Here is a 22,830-nt window from a genome sequence, read left to right on the forward strand (position 1 = left end):
AGACTGACGTCAACACCAGTGCCAGTAAGACTACCACTGTCTTACTGACACTGGTAGTCTTACTGACACTGGTAGTCTTACTGACACTGGTAGTCTTACTGACACTGGTAGTCTTACTGACACTGGTAGTCTTACTAACATGAAGTCTGACACTGGTAGTCTTACTCTGGTGTCTTACTGAATGGTAGTCTTACTGACACTAACTTACTGACAAGTCTGACACTGATAGTCTGACATTGGTAGTCTTACTGACACTGGTAGTCTTACTGACACTAGTAGTCTTACTGACACTGGTAGTCTTACTGACACTGGTAGTCTTACTGACACTAGTAGTCTTACTGACATTGGTAGTCTTACTGACACTGGTAGTCTTACTGACACTGGTAGTCTTACTAACATGAAGTCTGACACTGGTAGTCTGACAATGGTAGTTTTACTGACACTGGTAGTCTTACTGACATTGGTTGTCATATTAACACTGGTAGTCTTACTAATATTGGTAGTCTTACTGGTAATCTTACTAACACTGATAGCCTTACAAGTGGGAGGAGTGACACGAAAGAATCAAAGAGGCAGCACCAGACATCATAGCTCTCACAGAAACCAAACTCAGAGGTATAACAGATGCCATCTTTCCAACTGGGTATCAGATCCCGAGGAAAGACAGAGGAAACAGAGGGGGTGGAGGAGTGGCACTGCTCATCCAATAAAATGTGATTTTGAGGAGCTGAAGAGAGGGGACAGAGGAGAAGCAAGAGACTACAAAATAGGAACACTTCAGTCTAGAGGTTCCAAGGTGGTAATTGCAGTGATGTATAACCCATAACAAAATGGCAGGAAGCCAAGACAAGAATACGATGAAAGTTACAGAGCGATGGTTGACACACTGGCTGAAGTGGCCAGAAGGGCCCGTGGAGGCAGGGCAAAGCTACTGGTTGTGGGTGACTTCAATCACAAAGAAACTGACTGGGAAAACCTGGAGCCACACAGGGGCCCAGAAACGTGGAGGGCTAAGATGATGGAGGTGGCACTGAGAAACCTCATGCATCAACACTACAAGAGAGAGAGAGAGAGAGAGGACGAACCAGCAACAATGGACCTAGTATTCACCTTGAGTAGTGCGGATATTGAGGACATTACATACGAAAGGCCCTTCAGAGCTAGCGATCACATGGTTCAGAGCTTTGAATACATAACAGAGTTACAAGTGGAAAGTGAAGCTGGAAGAGCAGGGAGAATGAAGACAAAGTACAAGAGAGGGGACTACACAAGCATGAGGAACTTCCCTTATGAAGTTCAACGGGACAGAGAGCTGGCAGGGAAATCAGTATATGAAAAGATGGGATATGCGACAACAATCTGCAAGGCAGCAGAGGACAGGTTTGTACCCAAGGGTAACAGACATAACGAGAAGGGAGGGCGAGCTCTTGGTTCACCCGGAGGTGTAGAGAGACCAAAACCAAATGCAACAGAGAATGAAAGAAGTAGAGGAGGCATAGGACCCAGGAAAAGAAGTTGAGTAGTCAAGAGTCAAAAATGAATATGCACAGGTAAGGAGGGAGGCCCAGCGACAATACGAAAATGATGTATCAGCGAAAGCCAAGTCCGACCCAAAGCTGTTCTACAGACACATCAGGAGGACAACAGTAATGGAACAGGTAATGAGGCTGAAGAAGGAGGGGAACTCACAAGAAATGACCAAGAAGTATGTGAGGAGCTCAACATGAGATTTAAAGAAGTATTCACAGTGGAGAACGGAAAGACTCCAAAGTGTTCGGGTACTCCAAGTGTTGGACACAATACATACAACCAAGCATGAGGTAAAGAGGCTGCTAAGCGAACTAGATACCTCAAAGGCGATGAGGCCAGATAACATCTTTCCATGGGTCTTGAGAGAGGGAGCAGAGGTACTCTGTGTACCACTTACAACAATCTTCAACACATCTATTGAAACAGGGCGACTACCTGAAGTACGGAAGACAGCAAATGTAGTCAGAATCTTTTAAAAAGGAGACAGATATGCAGCATTAAACTATAGACCAGTATCACTGACATGTATAGTATGCAATGGAGAAAATTATCAGAAGAGTGGTGGAGCACCTAGAAAGGAATGAGCTTATCTGCAACAACCAGCACGGGTTCAGGGACAGGAAATCCTGTGTCACAAACCTCCTGGAGTTCTATGACAAGGTGACAGCAGTTAGACAAGAGAGAGGTGGGTAAACTGCATTTTCTAGGACTGTAAAAAGGCTTTTAATACAATTCCACACAACATATTAGTGCAAAAGCTGGAGGATCAGGCAGGTATAACAGGGAAGGCACTGCAATGGATCAGAGAATACCTGACAGGAAGACAACAGCAAGTCATGGTACGTGGCGAGGTGTCACAGTGGGCGCCTGTGACCAGCGGGGTTCCACAGGGGTCAGTTTTAGGACCGGTGCTGTTTCTGGTACATGTGAATGACATGACAGAAGTAATAGACTCAAAGGTGTGTCTGTTTGCAGACGATATGAAGTTAATGAGAATTCAATCGGAGGAGGACCAGGCAGGACTACAAAGGTATCTGGACAGGCTACAGGCCTAGTCAAGGAACTGGCTCCTGGAGTTCAACCCCGCCAAGTGCAAAGTCATGAAGATCGGAGAAGGGCAAAGAAGACTGCAGACAGAATACAGTCTAGGGGGCCAAAGACTGCAAATCTCACTTAAGGAAAAGGATCTTCGGGTGAATATAATACCGAACATATCTCCTGAAGCGCACATCAACCAAATAACTGCTGCAGCATATGGGCGCCTAGCAAACCTAAGAACAGCATTCCCACACCTCTGTAAGGTGTCGTTTAGGACTCTTAAAAACATGTACGTCAGTCTAATATTGGATTATGCAGCACCAGTTTGGAACCCACACCTGGTCAAGGACGTCAGGAAATTGGAGAAAATGCAAAGGTTTCCAACGTGACTAGTCCCGGAGCTAAGGGATATGTCCTACGAGGAGAGGTTAAGGGAAATTGACCTGACGACACTGGAAGGCAGAAGGGATATGGGGATATAACATAAAATACTGAGAGGAATTGATAAGGTGGCCAGAGACAGGATGTTCCAGAGATGGGACACAGCAACCAGGGGTCACAACTGGAAGTTGAAGACACAGATGAGTCACAGAGATGTTAGGAAGTATTTCTTCAGTCACAGAGTTGTCAGGAAGTTAAATAGTCTGGGAAGTGATGTAGTGGAGGCAGGATCCATACATAGCTTTATGAAGAGGTATGATAAAGCTCACGTAGCAGGAAGAGTGACCTAGTAGCGACCAGTGAAGAGGCGGGGCCAGGAGCTGTAAATCGACCCCTGCAACCACAATTAGGCGAGTACTGGTAGTCTAACACTGGTAGCCTTACTGACACTGTGTGTGTGTTGTGTTGCAGGACTGAGCAGTGTGTTGTGTTAGGGATTGAGTTACCAGTGTGTTGTGTTGCTGGACTGAGTTACCAGTGTGTTGTGTTGCAGGACAGAGATACCAGTGTGTTGTGTTGCAGGACTGAGTTACCAATGTGTTGTGTTGTGGAACTGAGTTACCAGTGTGTTGTGTTGCAGGACTGAGATACCAGTGTGTTGTGTTGCAGGACTGAGTTACCAATGTGTTGTGTTGTGGAACTGAGTTACCAGTGTGTTGTGTTGCTGGACTGAGTTACCAGTGTGTTGTGTTGCTGGACTGAGTTACCAGTGTGTTGTGTTGCTGGACTGAGTTACCAGTGTGTTGTGTTGCAGGACTGAGTTACCAATGTGTTGTGTTGTGGAACTGAGTTACCAGTGTGTTGTGTTGCTGGACTGAGTTACCAGTGTGTTGTGTTGCTGGACTGAGTTACCAGTGTGTTGTGTTGCTGGACTGAGTTACCAGTGTGTTGTGTTGCAGGACTGAGTTACCAATGTGTTGTGTTGTGGAACTGAGTTACCAGTGTGTTGTGTTGCAGGACTGAGATACCAGTGTGTTGTGTTGCAGGACTGAGTTACCAGTGTGTTGTGTTGCAGGACTGAGTTACCAGTGTGTTGTGTTGCAGGACTGAGATACCAGTGTGTTGTGTTGCAGGACGGAGTTACCAGTGTGTTGTGTTGTGGAACTGAGTTACCAGTGTGTTGTGTTGCAGGACTGAGTTACCAGTGTGTTGCTGTGGAACTGAGTTACCAGTGTGTTGTGTTGCAGGACTGAGTTACCAGTGTGTAGTGTTGCAGGACTGAGTTACCAGTGTGTTGTGTTGCAGGACTGAGATACCAGTGTGTAATGTTGCAGGACTGAGTTACCAGTGTGTTGTGTTGCAGGACTGAGATACCAGTGTGTGTTGCAGGACTGAGATACCAGTGTATTGTGTTGCAGGATTGAGTTACCAGTGTGTTGTGTTGCAGGACTGAGATACCAGTGTGTGTTGCAGGACTGAGATACCAGTGTGTTGTGTTGCAGGACTGAGATACCAGTGTGTTGTGTTGCAGGACTGAGATACCAGTGTTGTGTTGCAGGACTGAGTTACCAGTGTGTTGTGTTGCAGGACTGAGTTACCAGTGTGTTGTGTTGCAGGACTGAGATACCAGTGAGTTGTGTTGCAGGACTGAGTTACCAGTGTGTTGTGTTGCAGGACTGAGTTACCAGTGTGTTGTGTTGCAGGACTGAGTTACCAGTGTGTTGTGTTGCAGGACTGAGTTACCAGTGTGTTGTGTTGCAGGACTGAGTTACCAGTGTGTTGTGTTGCAGGACTGAGTTACCAGTGTGTTGTGTTGCAGGACTGAGTTACCAGTGTGTAGTGTTGCAGGACTGAGTTACCAGTGTGTTGTGTTGCAGGACTGAGTTACCAGTGTGTAGTGTTGCAGGACTGAGATACCAGTGTGTTGTGTTGCAGGACTGAGTTACCAGTGTGTTGTGTTGTGCAACTGAGTTACCAGTGTGTTGTGTTGCTGGACTGAGTTACCAGTGTGTTGTGTTGCTGGACTGAGTTACCAGTGTGTAGTGTTGCAGGACTGAGTTACCAGTGTGTTGTGTTGCTGGACTGAGTTACCAGTGTGTTGTGTTGCTGGACTGAGTTACCAGTGTGTTGTGTTGCAGGACTGAGTTACCAGTGTGTTGTGTTGTGGAACTGAGTTACCAGTGTGTTGTGTTTCTGGACTGAGTTACCAGTGTGTTGTGTTGCTGGACTGAGTTACCAGTGTGTGTTGCAGGACTGAGTTACCAGTGTGTTGTGTTGCAGGACTGAGATACCAGTGTGTTGTGTTGCAGGACTGAGTTACCAGTGTGTTGTGTTGCAGGACTGAGTTACCAGTGTGTTGTGTTGCAGGACTGAGTTACCAGTGTGTTGTGTTGCAGGACTGAGTTACCAGTGTGTTGTGTTGCAGGACTGAGTTACCAGTGTGTTGTGTTGCAGGACTGAGTTACCAGTGTGTAGTGTTGCAGGACTGAGTTACCAGTGTGTTGTGTTGCAGGACTGAGTTACCAGTGTGTTGTGTTGCAGGACTGAGTTACCAGTGTGTTGTGTTGCAGGACTGAGTTACCAGTGTGTAGTGTTGCAGGACTGAGTTACCAGTGTGTTGTGTTGCAGGACTGAGATACCAGTGTGTTGTGTTGCAGGACTGAGTTACCAGTGTGTTGTGTTGCAGGACTGAGTTACCAGTGTGTTGTGTTGCAGGACTGAGTTACCAGTGTGTTGTGTTGCAGGACTGAGTTACCAGTGTGTAGTGTTGCAGGACTGAGTTACCAGTGTGTAGTGTTGCAGGACTGAGTTACCAGTGTGTTGTGTTGCAGGACTGAGTTACCAGTGTGTTGTGTTGCAGGACTGAGTTACCAGTGTGTTGTGTTGCAGGACTGAGTTACCAGTGTGTTGTGTTGCAGGACTGAGTTACCAGTGTGTTGTGTTGCAGGACTGAGTTACCAGTGTGTAGTGTTGCAGGACTGAGTTACCAGTGTGTTGTGTTGCAGGACTGAGATACCAGTGTGTTGTGTTGCAGGACTGAGTTACCAGTGTGTTGTGTTGCAGGACTGAGTTACCAGTGTGTTGTGTTGCAGGACTGAGTTACCAGTGTGTTGTGTTGCAGGACTGAGTTACCAGTGTGTTGTGTTGCAGGACTGAGTTACCAGTGTGTTGTGTTGCAGGACTGAGTTACCAGTGTGTTGTGTTGCAGGACTGAGTTACCAGTGTGTTGTGTTGCAGGACTGAGTTACCAGTGTGTTGTGTTGCAGGACTGAGTTACCAGTGTGTTGTGTTGCAGGACTGAGTTACCAGTGTGTAGTGTTGCAGGACTGAGTTACCAGTGTGTTGTGTTGCAGGATTGAGTTACCAGTGTGTTGTGTTGCAGGACTGAGTTACCAGTGTGTTGTGTTGCAGGACTGAGTTACCAGTGTGTAGTGTTGCAGGACTGAGTTACCAGTGTGTTGTGTTGCAGGACTGAGATACCAGTGTGTTGTGTTGCAGGACTGAGTTACCAGTGTGTTGTGTTGCAGGACTGAGTTACCAGTGTGTTGTGTTGCAGGACTGAGTTACCAGTGTGTTGTGTTGCAGGACTGAGTTACCAGTGTGTTGTGTTGCAGGACTGAGTTACCAGTGTGTTGTGTTGCAGGACTGAGTTACCAGTGTGTTGTGTTGCAGGACTGAGTTACCAGTGTGTTGTGTTGCAGGACTGAGATACCAGTGTGTTGTGTTGCAGGACTGAGTTACCAGTGTGTTGTGTTGCAGGACTGAGTTACCAGTGTGTTGTGTTGCAGGACTGAGTTACCAGTGTGTTGTGTTGCAGGACTGAGATACCAGTGTGTTGTGTTGCAGGACTGAGTTACCAGTGTGTTGTGTTGCAGGACTGAGTTACCAGTGTGTTGTGTTGCAGGACTGAGTTACCAGTGTGTTGTGTTGCAGGACTGAGTTACCAGTGTGTTGTGTTGCAGGACTGAGATACCAGTGTGTTGTGTTGCAGGACTGAGTTACCAGTGTGTTGTGTTGCAGGACTGAGTTACCAGTGTGTTGTGTTGCTGGACTGAGTTACCAGTGTGTTGTGTTGCAGGACTGAGATACCAGTGTGTTGTGTTGCAGGACTGAGTTACCAGTGTGTTGTGTTGCAGGACTGAGTTACCAGTGTGTAGTGTTGCAGGACTGAGTTACCAGTGTGTTGTGTTGCAGGATTGAGTTACCAGTGTGTTGTGTTGCAGGACTGAGTTACCAGTGTGTTGTGTTGCAGGACTGAGTTACCAGTGTGTAGTGTTGCAGGACTGAGTTACCAGTGTGTTGTGTTGCAGGACTGAGATACCAGTGTGTTGTGTTGCAGGACTGAGTTACCAGTGTGTTGTGTTGCAGGACTGAGTTACCAGTGTGTTGTGTTGCAGGACTGAGTTACCAGTGTGTTGTGTTGCAGGACTGAGTTACCAGTGTGTTGTGTTGCAGGACTGAGTTACCAGTGTGTTGTGTTGCAGGACTGAGTTACCAGTGTGTTGTGTTGCAGGACTGAGTTACCAGTGTGTTGTGTTGCAGGACTGAGTTACCAGTGTGTTGTGTTGCAGGACTGAGATACCAGTGTGTTGTGTTGCAGGACTGAGTTACCAGTGTGTTGTGTTGCAGGACTGAGTTACCAGTGTGTTGTGTTGCAGGACTGAGATACCAGTGTGTTGTGTTGCAGGACTGAGTTACCAGTGTGTTGTGTTGCAGGACTGAGTTACCAGTGTGTTGTGTTGCAGGACTGAGTTACCAGTGTGTTGTGTTGCAGGACTGAGTTACCAGTGTGTTGTGTTGCAGGACTGAGTTACCAGTGTGTTGTGTTGCAGGACTGAGTTACCAGTGTGTTGTGTTGCAGGACTGAGATACCAGTGTGTTGTGTTGCAGGACTGAGTTACCAGTGTGTTGTGTTGCAGGACTGAGTTACCAGTGTGTTGTGTTGCTGGACTGAGTTACCAGTGTGTTGTGTTGCAGGACTGAGATACCAGTGTGTTGTGTTGCAGGACTGAGATACCAGTGTGTTGTGTTGCAGGACTGAGTTACCAGTGTGTGTTGCAGGACTGAGATACCAGTGTGTTGTGTTGCAGGACTGAGTTACCAGTGTGTTGTGTTGCAGGACTGAGTTACCAGTGTGTTGTGTTGCAGGACTGAGATACCAGTGTGTTGTGTTGCAGGACTGAGTTACCAGTGTGTTGTGTTGCAGGACTGAGTTACCAGTGTGTTGTGTTGCAGGACTGAGTTACCAGTGTGTTGTGTTGCAGGACTGAGTTACCAGTGTGTTGTGTTGCAGGACTGAGTTACCAGTGTGTTGTGTTGCAGGGCTGAGATACCAGTGTGTTGTGTTGCAGGACTGAGTTACCAGTGTGTTGTGTTGCAGGACTGAGTTACCAGTGTGTTGTGTTGCAGGACTGAGATACCAGTGTGTTGTGTTGCTGGACTGAGTTACCAGTGTGTTGTGTTGCAGGACTGAGATACCAGTGTGTTGTGTTGCAGGACTGAGTTACCAGTGTGTTGTGTTGCAGGACTGAGTTACCAGTGTGTTGTGTTGCAGGACTGAGTTACCAGTGTGTTGTGTTGCAGGACTGAGATACCAGTGTGTAGTGTTGCAGGACTGAGTTACCAGTGTGTTGTGTTGCAGGACTGAGTTACCAGTGTGTTGTGTTGCAGGACTGAGATACCAGTGTGTTGTGTTGCTGGACTGAGTTACCAGTGTGTTGTGTTGCAGGACTGAGTTACCAGTGTGTTGTGTTGCAGGACTGAGATACCAGTGTGTTGTGTTGCAGGACTGAGATACCAGTGTGTTGTGTTGCAGGACTGAGTTACCAGTGTGTTGTGTTGCAGGACTGAGATACCAGTGTGTTGTGTTGCAGGACTGAGTTACCAGTGTGTTGTGTTGCAGGACTGAGTTACCAGTGTGTAGTGTTGCAGGACTGAGTTACCAGTGTGTTGTGTTGCAGGACTGAGATACCAGTGTGTTGTGTTGCTGGACTGAGATACCAGTGTGTTGTGTTGCTGGACTGAGTTACCAGTGTGTAGTGTTGCAGGACTGAGTTACCAGTGTGTAGTGTTGCAGGACTGAGTTACCAGTGTGTTGTGTTGCAGGACTGAGTTACCAGTGTGTTGTGTTGCAGGACTGAGTTACCAGTGTGTTGTGTTGCAGGACTGAGTTACCAGTGTGTTGTGTTGCAGGACTGAGTTACCAGTGTGTTGTGTTGCAGGACTGAGTTACCAGTGTGTTGTGTTGCAGGACTGAGATACCAGTGTGTTGTGTTGCTGGACTGAGTTATCAGTGTGTTGTGTTGCAGGACTGAGATACCAGTGTGTTGTGTTGCAGGACTGAGTTACCAGTGTGTTGTGTTGCAGGACTGAGTTACCAGTGTGTTGTGTTGCAGGACTGAGTTACCAGTGTGTTGTGTTGCAGGACTGAGATACCAGTGTGTAGTGTTGCAGGACTGAGTTACCAGTGTGTTGTGTTGCAGGACTGAGTTACCAGTGTGTTGTGTTGCAGGACTGAGATACCAGTGTGTTGTGTTGCTGGACTGAGTTACCAGTGTGTTGTGTTGCAGGACTGAGATACCAGTGTGTTGTGTTGCAGGACTGAGATACCAGTGTGTTGTGTTGCAGGACTGAGATACCAGTGTGTTGTGTTGCTGGACTGAGTTACCAGTGTGTTGTGTTGCAGGACTGAGTTACCAGTGTGTAGTGTTGCAGGACTGAGTTACCAGTGTGTTGTGTTGCTGGACTGAGTTACCAGTGTGTAGTGTTGCAGGACTGAGTTACCAGTGTGTTGTGTTGCAGGACTGAGTTACCAATGTGTTGTGTTGCAGGACTGAGTTACCAGTGTGTTGTGTTGCTGGACTGAGTTACCAGTGTGTTGTGTTGCAGGACTGAGTTACCAGTGTGTTGTGTTGCTGGACTGAGTTACCAGTGTGTAGTGTTGCAGGACTGAGTTACCAGTGTGTTGTGTTGCAGGACTGAGATACCAGTGTGTTGTGTTGCAGGACTGAGATACCAGTGTGTTGTGTTGCAGGACTGAGTTACCAGTGTGTAGTGTTGCAGGACTGAGTTACCAGTGTGTAGTGTTGCAGGACTGAGTTACCAGTGTGTTGTGTTGCTGGACTGAGTTACCAGTGTGTTGTGTTGCAGGACTGAGATACCAGTGTGTTGTGTTGCAGGACTGAGATACCAGTGTGTTGTGTTGCAGGACTGAGATACCAGTGTGTTGTGTTGCAGGACTGAGTTACCAGTGTGTTGTGTTGCAGGACTGAGTTACCAGTGTGTTGTGTTGCTGGACTGAGTTACCAGTGTGTTGTGTTGCAGGACTGAGATACCAGTGTGTTGTGTTGCAGGACTGAGTTACCAGTGTGTTGTGTTGCTGGACTGAGTTACCAGTGTGTTGTGTTGCAGGACTGAGTTACCAGTGTGTTGTGTTGCAGGACTGAGATACCAGTGTGTTGTGTTGCAGGACTGAGTTACCAGTGTGTTGTGTTGCAGGACTGAGTTACCAGTGTGTTGTGTTGCAGGACTGAGTTACCAGTGTGTAGTGTTGCAGGACTGAGTTACCAGTGTGTTGTGTTGCTGGACTGAGTTACCAGTGTGTAGTGTTGCTGGACTGAGTTACCAGTGTGTTGTGTTGCAGGACTGAGTTACCAATGTGTTGTGTTGCAGGACTGAGTTACCAGTGTGTTGTGTTGCTGGACTGAGTTACCAGTGTGTTGTGTTGCAGGACTGAGTTACCAGTGTGTTGTGTTGCTGGACTGAGTTACCAGTGTGTAGTGTTGCAGGACTGAGTTACCAGTGTGTTGTGTTGCAGGACTGAGATACCAGTGTGTTGTGTTGCAGGACTGAGATACCAGTGTGTTGTGTTGCAGGACTGAGTTACCAGTGTGTAGTGTTGCAGGACTGAGTTACCAGTGTGTAGTGTTGCAGGACTGAGTTACCAGTGTGTTGTGTTGCAGGACTGAGATACCAGTGTGTTGTGTTGCAGGACTGAGTTACCAGTGTGTTGTGTTGCAGGACTGAGATACCAGTGTGTTGTGTTGCTGGACTGAGTTACCAGTGTGTTGTGTTGCAGGACTGAGATACCAGTGTGTTGTGTTGCAGGACTGAGTTACCAGTGTGTAGTGTTGCAGGACTGAGTTACCAGTGTGTAGTGTTGCAGGACTGAGTTACCAGTGTGTTGTGTTGCTGGACTGAGTTACCAGTGTGTAGTGTTGCAGGACTGAGTTACCAGTGTGTAGTGTTGCTGGACTGAGTTACCAGTGTGTTGTGTTGCAGGACTGAGTTACCAGTGTGTAGTGTTGCAGGACTGAGTTACCAGTGTGTAGTGTTGCTGGACTGAGTTACCAGTGTGTTGTGTTGCAGGACTGAGTTACCAGTGTGTAGTGTTGCAGGACTGAGTTACCAGTGTGTAGTGTTGCAGGACTGAGTTACCAGTGTGTAGTGTTGCTGGACTGAGTTACCAGTGTGTTGTGTTGCAGGACTGAGTTACCAGTGTGTTGTGTTGCTGGACTGAGTTACCAGTGTGTTGTGTTGCAGGACTGAGTTACCAGTGTGTTGTGTTGCAGGACTGAGTTACCAGTGTGTTGTGTTGCAGGACTGAGATACCAGTGTGTTGTGTTGCAGGACTGAGTTACCAGTGTGTTGTGTTGCAGGACTGAGTTACCAGTGTGTTGTGTTGCAGGACTGAGATACCAGTGTGTTGTGTTGCAGGACTGAGTTACCAGTGTGTTGTGTTGCAGGACTGAGTTACCAGTGTGTTGTGTTGCAGGACTGAGTTACCAGTGTGTTGTGTTGTGGAACTGAGTTACCAGTGTGTTGTGTTGCTGGACTGAGTTACCAGTGTGTTGTGTTGCTGGACTGAGTTACCAGTGTGTTGTGTTGCTGGACTGAGTTACCAGTGTGTTGTGTTGCAGGACTGAGATACCAGTGTGTTGTGTTGCAGGACTGAGTTACCAGTGTGTTGTGTTGCAGGACTGAGTTACCAGTGTGTTGTGTTGCTGCACTGAGATACCAGTGTGTTGTGTTGCAGGACTGAGTTACCAGTGTGTTGTGTTGCAGGACTGAGTTACCAGTGTGTTGTGTTGCAGGACTGAGTTACCAGTGTGTTGTGTTGCAGGACTGAGATACCAGTGTGTTGTGTTGCAGGACTGAGATACCAGTGTGTTGTGTTGCAGGACTGAGTTACCAGTGTGTTGTGTTGCAGGACTGAGTTACCAGTGTGTTGTGTTGCAGGACTGAGATACCAGTGTGTTGTGTTGCAGGACTGAGTTACCAGTGTGTTGTGTTGCAGGACTGAGATACCAGTGTGTTGTGTTGCAGGACTGAGTTACCAGTGTGTTGTGTTGCTGGACTGAGTTACCAGTGTGTTGTGTTGCAGGACTGAGTTACCAGTGTGTTGTGTTGCAGGACTGAGTTACCAGTGTGTTGTGTTGCAGGACTGAGTTACCAGTGTGTAGTGTTGCAGGACTGAGTTACCAGTGTGTTGTGTTGCAGGACTGAGTTACCAGTGTGTTGTGTTGCAGGACTGAGTTACCAGTGTGTAGTGTTGCAGGACTGAGTTACCAGTGTGTAGTGTTGCAGGACTGAGTTACCAGTGTGTTGTGTTGCAGGACTGAGATACCAGTGTGTTGTGTTGCTGGACTGAGTTACCAGTGTGTTGTGTTGCAGGACTGAGTTACCAGTGTGTTGTGTTGCAGGACTGAGATACCAGTGTGTTGTGTTGCAGGACTGAGTTACCAGTGTGTTGTGTTGCAGGACTGAGATACCAGTGTGTTGTGTTGCAGGACTGAGTTACCAGTGTGTTGTGTTGCAGGACTGAGTTACCAGTGTGTTGTGTTGCTGGACTGAGTTACCAGTGTGTTGTGTTGCAGGACTGAGTTACCAGTGTGTTGTGTTGCAGGACTGAGATACCAGTGTGTTGTGTTGCAGGACTGAGATACCAGTGTGTTGTGTTGCAGGACTGAGTTACCAGTGTGTTGTGTTGCAGGACTGAGTTACCAGTGTGTTGTGTTGCAGGACTGAGATACCAGTGTGTTGTGTTGCAGGACTGAGTTACCAGTGTGTTGTGTTGCAGGACTGAGTTACCAGTGTGTTGTGTTGCTGGACTGAGATACCAGTGTGTTGTGTTGCAGGACTGAGTTACCAGTGTGTTGTGTTGCAGGACTGAGTTACCAGTGTGTTGTGTTGCTGGACTGAGTTACCAGTGTGTTGTGTTGCAGGACTGAGTTACCAGTGTGTTGTGTTGCAGGACTGAGTTACCAGTGTGTTGTGTTGCAGGACTGAGTTACCAGTGTGTTGTGTTGCAGGACTGAGTTACCAGTGTGTTGTGTTGCAGGACTGAGTTACCAGTGTGTTGTGTTGCAGGACTGAGTTACCAGTGTGTTGTGTTGCAGGACTGAGTTACCAGTGTGTTGTGTTGCAGGACTGAGTGTTGTGTGGCAAACAACCTTGGCTTACATATACCCTTTCTCTGTTTCTGTCTCTCAACGGCAACATGACGTCAAACACTGTTTACACACTCACAAAAGTCATCAAACAGGTATTGGAAAGTGCTGAAGTAACAGTAGATCAACAGGAACTGTTGTAAAAACAAACGGTTACTGGAAGGAACTATAGTAACAACAAACCAACATCTACTGTAGTAACAACAGCTACTGTATTAACAGACCAACAGTTACTGTGGTAAAAACAGTTACTGTAGTAACACCAACAGTTACTGTAACAGCTACTGTAGTAACAGCAACAGCTACTGTAGTAACAACAAATCAACAGTTACTGTAACAAAAGCTACCGTAGTAACAAACCAACAATTACTGTAGTAATAGCTACTGTAGTAACAATAGAACAACAGTTACTGTAGTAACAACAAAAGTTACTATAGTAACAACGGTTACTGTAGTAACAACAACAGTTACTGTAGTAACAACGGTTACTGTAGTAACAAAAGTTACTGTAGTAACAACGGTTACTGTAGTAACAACAACAGTTACTGTAGTAACAAAAACAGTTACTGTAGTAACAAAAACAGCTACTGTAGTAACAACAATTACTGTAGTAACAGTTACTGTAGTAACAATAACAGTTACTGTAGTAACAGCTATAGTAACGGTTACTGTAGTAACAGCTATAGTAACAGTTACTGTAGTAACAGCTAGTGTAGTAACAACAGTTACTGTAGTAACAACAGCTACTGTAGTAACAGTTACTGTAGTAACAACAGTTACTGTAGAAACAACAGCTACTGTAGTAACAACAGTTACTACAGTAAATGTTGTTACTACAGTAACAGCTACTGTAGTAACAACAGTTAGTGTAGTAACAGCTACTGCAGTAACAACAACAGTTACTGTAGTAACAGCTACTGTAGTAACAACAGTTACTGTAGTAACAGCTACTGTAGTAACAACAGTTACTGTAGTAACAGCTACTGTAGTAACAACAGTTACTGTAGTAACAGCTACTGTAGTAACAACAGTTACTGTAGTAACAACAGTTATTGTAGTAACAGCTACTGTAGTAACAACAGTTATTGTAGTAACAGCTACTGTAGTAACAACAGTTACTGTAGTAACAGCTACTTTAGTAATAACAGCTACTGCAGTAACAACAACAGTTACTGTAGTAACAGCTACTCTAGTAACAGTTACTGTAGTAACAGCTACTGTAGTAACAGTTACTGTAGTAACAACAGTTACTGTAGTAACAACAGCTAGTGTAGTAATAACACCTACTGTAGTAATAACACCTACTGTAGTAATAACACATACTCTAGTAGTAACAGCTACTGTAGTAACAGCTACTGTAGTAACAACAGCTACTGTAGTAACAGCTACTGTAGTAATAACACAAGATACAACACTACAAGATACAACAACAACACTACAAGATACAACAACAACACTACAAGATACAACAACAACACTACAAGATACAACAACACTACAAGATACAACAACACTACAAGATACAACAACAACACTACAAGATACAACAACAACACTACAAGATACAACACAAGATACAACAACAACAACACTACAAGACACAACACTACAAGATACAACAACACTACAAGATACAACAATACTACAAGATACAACAACACTACAAGATACAACAACACTACAAGATACAACAACACTACAAGATACAACACTACAAGACACAACAACACTACAAGATACAACACTACAAGACACAACAACACTACAAGATACAACAACACTACAAGATACAACACTACAAGATACAACAACACTACAAGATACAACAACACTACAAGATACAACAACAACACTACAAGATACAACAACAACACTACAAGATACAACAACAACACTACAAGATACAACAACACTACAAGATACAACAACAACACTACAAGATACAACAACAACACTACAAGATACAACAACAACACTACAAGATACAACAACACTACAAGATACAACAACACTACAAGATACAACAACACTACAAGATACAACAACACTACAAGATACAACAACACTACAAGATACAACAACACTACAAGATACAACAACACTACAAGATACAACACTACAAAATACAACACTACAAGATACAACAACACTACAAGATACAACAACACTACAAGATACAACAACACTACAAGATATAACAACAACACTACAAGATACAACAACAACACTACAAGATACAACACTACAAGATACAACAACAACACTACAAGATACAACAACACTACAAGATACAACAACACTACAAGATACAACACTACAAGATACAACAACACTACAAGATACAACAACACTACAAGATACAACAACACTACAAGATACAACAACACTACAAGATACAACAACACTACAAGATACAACAACAACACTACAAGATACAACACTACAAGATACAACAACACTACAAGATACAACAACAACACTACAAGATACAACAACACTACAAGATACAACAACAACACTACAAGATACAACAACACTACAAGATACAACAACACTACAAGATACAACAACAACACTACAAGATACAACAACAACACTACAAGATACAACAACAACACTACAAGATACAACAACAACACTACAAGATATAACAACACTACAAGATACAACAACAACACTACAAGATACAACACTACAAGATACAACAACACTACAAGATACAACAACAACACTACAAGATACAACAACACTACAAGATACAACAACAACACTACAAGATACAACAACACTACAAGATACAACAACAACACTACAAGATACAACAACACTACAAGATACAACAACACTACAAGATACAACAACAACACTACAAGATACAACAACAACACTACAAGATACAACAACAACACTACAAGATACAACAACAACACTACAAGATATAACAACAACACTACAAGATACAACAACAACACTACAAGATACAACAACACTACAAGATACAACAACAACACTACAAGATACAACAACACTACAAGATACAACAACAACACTACAAGATACAACAACACTACAAGATACAACAACAACACTACAAGATACAACACTACAAGATACAACACTACAAAATACAACACTACAAGATACAACAACACTACAAGATACAACAACAACACTACAAGATACAACAACACTACAAGATACAACAACAACACTACAAGATACAACAACAACACTACAAGATACAACAACAACACTACAAAATACAACACTACAAGATACAACAACACTACAAGATACAACAACACTACAAAATGCAACAACACTACAAAATACAACACTACAAAATACAACACTACAAAATACAACAACACTACAAAATACAACAACAACAAAAGTGTTTATTAAACAGTACAAACATTAGACATTCAATTAGAAAACAGGAATTTTCTAATAAACTGTCAATTTCTAAGATACAAACTTGTCAAAGTCTCTTAACAAGAGAGGAAGGAAATTAGATAATTTAGAAATTAGATAATTTAGAAATTAGATAATTTTGAAAACTTCTTTGAGAAGAAACATGAGATTATAGAAGGAAAATATTGTATTAAAACTGATGTAGTTTTTGTTGTATTGTAGTTGTATTGTAGGTCTTGTAGTTGTTGTATTGTAGTTCTTGTGTTGTAGTTCTTGTAGTTGTTGTATTGTAGTTGTTGTATTGTAGTTGTTGTATTGTAGTTCTTGTAGTTGTTGTATTGTAGTTCTTGTAGTTGTTGTATTGTAGTTGTATTGTAGTTGTTGTAGTTGTTGTATTGTAGTTGTTGTATTGTAGTTCTTGTGTTGTAGTTCTTGTAGTTGTTGTTGTATTGTAGTTGTTGTATTGTAGTTGTTGTATTGTAGTTCTTGTAGTTGTTGTAGTTGTTGTATTGTAGTTCTTGTAGTTGTTGTATTGTAGTTGTTGTATTGTAGTTCTTGTAGTTGTTGTATTGTAGTTCTTGTAGTTGTTGTATTGTAGTTGTTGTATTGTAGTTCTTGTAGTTGTTGTATTGTAGTTCTTGTAGTTGTTGTATTGTAGTTGTTGTATTGTAGTTCTTGTAGTTGTTGTATTGTAGTTCTTGTAGTTGTTGTATTGAAGTTGTTGTATTGTAGTTCTTGTAGTTGTTGTATTGTAGTTGTTGTATTGTAGTTCTTGTATTGTAGTTGTTGTATTGTAGTTCTTGTAGTTGTTGTATTGTAGTTGTTGTAGTTCTTGTAGTTGTTGTATTGTAGTTCTTGTAGTTGTTGTATTGTAGTTGTTGTATTGTAGTTCTTGTAGTTGTATTGTAGTTGTTGTATTGTAGTTCTTGTAGTTGTTGTATTGTAGTTGTTGTATTGTAGTTCTTGTAGTTGTTGTATTGTAGTTGTTGTATTGTAGTTGTATTGTAGTTCTTGTAGTTGTATTGTAGTTCTTGTAGTTGTTGTATTGTAGTTCTTGTAGTTGTATTGTAGTTCTTGTAGTTGCTGTATTGTAGTTCTTGTAGTTGTTGTATTGTAGTTGTTGTATTGTAGTTGTTGTATTGTAGTTCTTGTAGTTGTTGTATTGTAGTTGTTGTATTGTAGTTCTTGTAGTTGTTGTATTGTAGTTGTTGTATTGTAGTTCTTGTAGTTGTTGTATTGTAGTTGTTGTATTGTAGTTCTTGTAGTTGTTGTATTGTAGTTGTTGTATTGTAGTTGTATTGTAGTTCTTGTAGTTGTATTGTAGTTCTTGTAGTTGTTGTATTGTAGTTCTTGTAGTTGTTGTATTGTAGTTGTTGTATTGAAGTTGTTGTATTGTAATTGTTGTAGTTGTTGTATTGTAGTTGTTGTATTGTAGTTCTTGTAGTTGTTGTATTGAAGTTGTTGTATTGAAGTTGTTGTATTGTTGTAGTTGTATTGTTGTAGTTGTATTGTTGTAGTTGTATTGTTGTAGTTGTATTGTAGTAGTTGTATTGTTGTAGTTGTATTGTAGTTCTTGTAGTTGTTGTATTGTAGTTCTTGTAGTTGTTGTATTGTAGTTGTTGTATTGAAGTTGTTGTATTGTAATTGTAGTTGTTATATTGTAGTTGTTGAATTGTAGTTGTTGTATTGTAGTTCTTGTAGTTATTGTATTGTAGTTGTTGTATTGTAGTTCTTGTAGTTGTATTGTAGTTGTTGTATTGTAGTTCTTGTTGTTGTATTGTAGTTGTTGTATTGTAGTTCTTGTAGTTGTTGTATTGTAGTTCTTGTAGTTGTTGTATTGTAGTAGTACTGTAGTTGTTGTATTGTACTTCTTGTAGCTGTATTGTAGTTCTTGTATTGTAGGTCTTGTATTTGTATTGTAGTTCTTGTAGTTGTTGTATTGTAGGTCTTGTAGTTATATTGTAGGTCTTGTAGTTGTATTGTAGTTCTTGTAGTTGTTGTACTGTAGTTCTTGTAGTTGTTGTATTGTAGGTCTTGTAGCTGTATTGTAGTTCTTGTAGTTGTTGTACTGTAGTTGTTGTATTGTAGTTGTATTGTAGTTGTACTGCAGTTGTTGTATTGTAGTTGTTGTATTGCAGTTCTTGTAGTTGTTGTATTGTAGCTCTTGTAGTTGTATTGTTCTTGCAGTTGTATTGTAGGTCTTGTAGTTGTTGTATTGTAGGTCTTGTAGATGTTGTATTGTAGGTCTTGTAGTTCTTTTATTGTAGGTCTTATAGATGTTGTATTGTAGGTCTTGTAGTTGTATTGTAGGTCTTTTAGTTGTTGTATTGTAGTTCTTGTAGTTGTTGTATTGTAGGTCTTGTAGTTGTTGTATTATAGGTCTTGTAGTTGTTGTATTATAGGTCTTGTAGTTGTATTGTAGTTCTTGTAGTTGTATTGTAGGTCTTGTAGTTGTATTGTAGTTCTTGTAGTTGTATTGTAGTTCTTGTAGTTGTTGTATTGTAGGTCTTATAGTTGTATTGTAGTTCTTGTAGTTGTTGTATTGTATGTCTTGTAGTTGTTGTATTATAGGTCTTGTAGTTGTATTGTAGTTCTTGTTGTATTGTAGGTCTTGTAGTTGTATTGTAGGTCTTGTAGTTGTATTGTAGCTCTTGTAGTTGTATTATAGTTCTTCTAGTTGTATTGTAGGTCTTATAGTTGTATTGTAGTTCTTGTAGTTGTTGTATTGTAGTTCTTGTAGTTGTATTGTAGTTCTTGTAGTTGTATTGTAGGTCTTGTAGTTGTATTGTAGGTCTTGTAGTTGTATTGTAGGTCTTGTAGTTGTATTGTAGGTCTTGTAGTTGTTGTATTGTAGTTCTTGTAGTTGTATTGTAGTTCTTGTAGTTGTATTGTAGGTCTTGTAGTTGTTGTATTGTAGTTCTTGTAGTTGTTGTATTGTAGTTCTTGTAGTTGTATTGTAGTTCTTGTAGTTGTATTGTAGTTCTTGTAGTTGTATTGTAGTTCTTGTAGTTGTATTGTAGTTCTTGTAGTTGTATTGTACGTCTTGTAGTTGTATTGTACGTCTTGTAGTTGTATTGTAGGTCTCGTAGTTGTATTGTAGGTCTTGTAGTTGTTGTATTGTAGTTCTTGTAGTTGTATTGTAGTTCTTGTAGTTGTATTGTAGTTCTTGTAGTTGTATTGTAGTAGCTATATTGTAGTTCTTGTAGTGGTATTGTAGTTCTTGTAGTTGTTGTATTGTAGGTCTTGTAGTTGTTGTACTGTAGGTCTTGTAGTTGTATTGTAGTTCTTGTAATTGTATTGTAGTTCTTGTATTGTAGGTCTTGTAGTTGTTGTATTGTAGTTCTTGTTGTTGTATTGTAGGTCTTGTAGTTGTTGTATTGTAGTTCTTGTAGTTGTATTGTAGGTCTTGTAGTTGTACTGTAGGTCTTGTAGTTGTTGTATTGTAGGTCTTGTAGTTGTATTGTAGTTCTTGTAGTTGTATTGTAGTTCTTGTAGTTGTTGTATTGTAGGTCTTGTTGTATTGTAGTTCTTGTAGTTGTTGTATTGTAGTTCTTGTATTGTAGTTCTTGTAGTTGTTGTATTGTAGTTCTTGTATTGTAGTTCTTGTAGTTGTTGTTCTTGTAGTTGTTGTATTGCAGTTCTTGTAGTTGTATTGTAGGTCTTGTAGTTGTTGTATTGTAGTTCTTGTAGTTGTATTGTAGTTGTATTGTAGGTCTTGTAGTTGTTGTATTGTAGGTCTTGTAGTTGTATTGTAGTTCTTGTATTGTAGGCCTTGTAGTTGTATTGTAGTTCTTCTAGTTGTTGTATTGTAGGTCTTGTAGCTGTATTGTAGTTCTTGTATTCGTTGTATTGTAGTTCTTGTATTTGTCTCAGACCTACCTGATAGTTACTATCAGTAGTAACAGTAGTCTCAGACCTACCTGATAGTTACTATCAGTAGTAACAGTAGTCTCAGACCTACCTGATAGTTACTATCAGTAGTAACAGTAGTCTCAGACCTACCTGATAGTTACTATCAGTAGTAACAGTAGTCTCAGACCTACCTGACAGTTACTATCAGTAGTAACAGTAGTCGCAGACCTACCTGATAGTTACTATCAGTAGTAACAGTAGTCTCAGGCCTACCGGATAGTTACTATCACTAGTAACAGTAGTCTCAGACCTACCTGATAGTTACTATCAGTAGTAATAGTAGTCTCAGACCTACCTGATAGTTACTATCAGTAGTAACAGTAGTCTCAGACCTACCTGATAGTTACTATCAGTAGTAACACTAGTCTCAGGCCTACCGGATAGTTACTATCACTAGTAACAGTAGTCTCAGACCTACCTGATAGTTACTATCAGTAGTAACAGTAGTCTCAGACTTACCTGATAGTTACTATCAGTAGTAACAGTAGTCGCAGACCTACCTGATAGTTACTATCAGTAGTAACAGTAGTCGCAGACTTACCTGATAGTTACTATCAGTAGTAACAGTAGTCGCAGACCTACCTGATAGTTACTATCAGTAGTAACAGTAGTCGCAGACCTACCTGATAGTTACTATCACTAGTAACAGTAGTCTCAGACCTACCTGATAGTTACTATCAGTAGTAACAGTAACAGTAGTCTCAGACCTACCTGATAGTTACTATCAGTAGTAACAGTAGTCTCAGACCTACCTGACAGTTACTATCAGTAGTAACAGTAGTCTCAGACCTACCTGATAGTTACTATCAGTAGTAACAGTAGTCTCAGACCTACCTGATAGTTACTATCAGTAGTAACAGTAACAGTAGTCTCAGACCTACCTGATAGTTACTATCAGTAGTAACAGTAGTCTCAGACCTACCTGATAGTTACTATCAGTAGTAACAGTAGTCTCAGACCTACCTGATAGTTACTATCAGTAGTAACAGTAGTCTCAGACCTACCTGATACCTACTATCAGTAGTAACAGTAACAGTAGTCTCAGACTTACCTGATAGTTACTATCAGTAGTAACAGTAACAGTAGTCTCAGACCTACCTGATAGTTACTATCAGTAGTAACAGCAACAGCAGTCTCAGACCTACCTGATAGTTACTATCAGTAGTAACAGTAGTCGCAGACCTACCTGATAGTTACTATCAGTAGTAACAGTAGTCGCAGACCTACCTGATAGTTACTATCAGTAGTAACAGTAGTCTCAGACTTACCTGATAGTTACTATCAGTAGTAACAGTAGTCGCAGACCTACCTGATAGTTACTATCACTAGTAACAGTAGTCTCAGACCTACCTGATAGTTACTATCAGTAGTAACAGTAACAGTAGTCTCAGACCTACCTGATAGTTACTATCAGTAGTAACAGTAACAGTAGTCTCAGACCTACCTGATAGTTACTATCAGTAGTAACAGTAGTCTCAGACCTACCTGATAGTTACTATCAGTAGTAACAGTAGTCTCAGACCTACCTGACAGTTACTATCAGTAGTAACAGTAGTCTCAGACCTACCTGATAGTTACTATCAGTAGTAACAGTAGTCTCAGACCTACCTGATAGTTACTATCAGTAGTAACAGTAGTCTCAGACCTACCTGATAGTTACTATCAGTAGTAACAGTAGTCTCAGACCTACCTGATAGTTACTATCAGTAGTAACAGTAGTCTCAGACCTACCTGATAGTTACTATCAGTAGTAACAGTAGTCTCAGACCTACCTGATAGTTACTATCAGTAGTAACAGTAGTCTCAGACATACCTGATAGTTACTATCAGTAGTAACAGTAGTCTCAGACCTACCTGATGGTTACTATCAGTAGTAACAGTAGTCTCAGACCTACCTGATAGTTACTATCAGTAGTAACAGTAGTCTCAGACCTACCTGATAGTTACTATCAGTAGTAACAGTAGTCTCAGACCTACCTGATAGTTACTATCAGTAGTAACAGTAGTCTCAGACATACCTGATAGTTACTATCAGTAGTAACAGTAGTCTCAGACCTACCTGATGGTTACTATCAGTAGTAACAGTAGTCTCAGACCTACCTGATAG

At 41.9% G+C, this 22,830-nt stretch overlaps 1 protein-coding gene across 10 annotated transcripts in view; it reads right to left on the minus strand.

Moving 5' to 3' along the window:
* The window catches only part of CrebB (Cyclic-AMP response element binding protein B), a 307,082-nt gene that overhangs the window by 136,026 nt on the left and 148,226 nt on the right, over window positions 1-22,830 (minus strand). The gene's annotated exons all lie outside the window — the stretch shown is intronic.

This window comes from Cherax quadricarinatus, unplaced genomic scaffold (genome assembly GCF_038502225.1).
Source record: "Cherax quadricarinatus isolate ZL_2023a unplaced genomic scaffold, ASM3850222v1 Contig82, whole genome shotgun sequence".
NCBI lineage: Eukaryota > Metazoa > Arthropoda > Malacostraca > Decapoda > Parastacidae > Cherax > Cherax quadricarinatus.